Source organism: Chiloscyllium plagiosum, chromosome 3, assembly GCF_004010195.1.
Source record: "Chiloscyllium plagiosum isolate BGI_BamShark_2017 chromosome 3, ASM401019v2, whole genome shotgun sequence".
NCBI classification, from domain to species: Eukaryota; Metazoa; Chordata; class Chondrichthyes; order Orectolobiformes; family Hemiscylliidae; genus Chiloscyllium; species Chiloscyllium plagiosum.
Window position 1 is genome coordinate 56111155 of NC_057712.1, and position 1326 is coordinate 56112480.

The 1326-nt window shown below is 48.9% G+C and overlaps 1 long non-coding RNA gene across 1 annotated transcript in view; it reads left to right on the forward strand.

Moving 5' to 3' along the window:
- The first annotated feature begins 540 nt into the window (after positions 1-540).
- Positions 541-1326, forward strand: part of LOC122543614 — an 18467-nt gene continuing 17681 nt past the window's right edge. The window contains exon 1 of the long non-coding RNA XR_006310119.1: positions 541-582. This is a non-coding gene — a long non-coding RNA (uncharacterized LOC122543614). The remainder of the gene's footprint in view (positions 583-1326) is intronic.

Consider the following 1326-nt stretch of genomic DNA (forward strand, 5'->3'; position numbering starts at 1 on the left):
ATTTCTGCTAATTCTTCTTCTCTATCTCTCCTGAATTGCACTTATTCTTCACACTATTAGTCAAACACAGCACATTCTGAACCTGCACATCATGTGAAGTATGACCCAGGATTGGAGCAAATTGTCTGGATATTAAGTCTAAATCATGTGAACCCTGACCATGTGAATTGGAGTGTTTCCCATTTGCACTCCATGACTTTGAGCTGAAGAGGTTCAAATTGGATGGATCTGTGCAAATCCATAAACTCACAAACTGCAGTGTTGATGTATAACCAGCTTTGCTGCATCTGAGACTTGAATGTTTATGTTGTTTTTATCTATTATCTATCCATCTCAGTGCTACAGCGGGCGCACAGAGAGGGGAGCCGGAAGGTAAGCGGAGACCAGTTTAAATTAACGTTTTTCTTTTCGCAGTCTGTTTTTTTTTTCAACTAGGAGCGGGAACCCGGAAGTCGTCAACAGAGGCTTCTGGGAAGGTAAGAAGTTTGAGTGGAGAAGGAACCCGAGACACTACACGTGTAGTTTCTCCCACCTTCCCTCCTCCTCTAACCTTAAAATAAAAGGACTCAGTCGGCTGAACAGGTAAGCTACTTAGTGTTCTTGTTTTGGAGACTAAGTGTAGAGTTATGGCAGTGCAGGCAGTGGAATGTTCCTCCTGCAGGATGTTTGAGGTAGGGGTGACCACCGATGCTCCTGCCAATTTCACCTGCAGGAAGTGCAGCCAGCTCCAGCTCCTCACAGACTGCGTTAGGGAACTGGAGCTGGAGTTGGATGAACTGAGGATTATTCGAGAGGCTGAGAGGGTGATAGATTGAAGCTACAGGGACGTAGTTACGCCAGAGAACAGAGGTAGCTGGGTAACAGTTAGAGGTGGGAAGGGGAGGAAGCAGGCAGTGCAGGGATCCCCTGTGGTCATTCCCTTCAACAATAAGTATACCGTTTTAGATACTGTTGGGGGGGACAGCCTAGCAGGGGTAAGCTGCAGTGACCGGGTCTCTGACATGAGGTGCAGCACTGAGGCCCAGAAGGGAAAGTGGGAGAGGTGGAGAGCGCTAGTTGTAGGAGACTCTATAGTTAGAGGGACAGACAGGCGGTTCTGTGGACATGGGCGAGACTTTCGGATGGTTTGTTGCCTCCCGGATGCCAGGGTCCGAGAAGTCTCGGACCATGTCTTCAGAATCCTTAAGGGGGAGGGTGTGCAGCCAGAAGTCGTGGTGCACATTGGCACCAACGGCATAGGTAGGAAGAGGGGTGCGGAGGTCATTCAGGAGCTCAGGGAGTTAGGATGGAAGCTAAAAGCTAGGACGGACAGAGTCGTCATCTCTG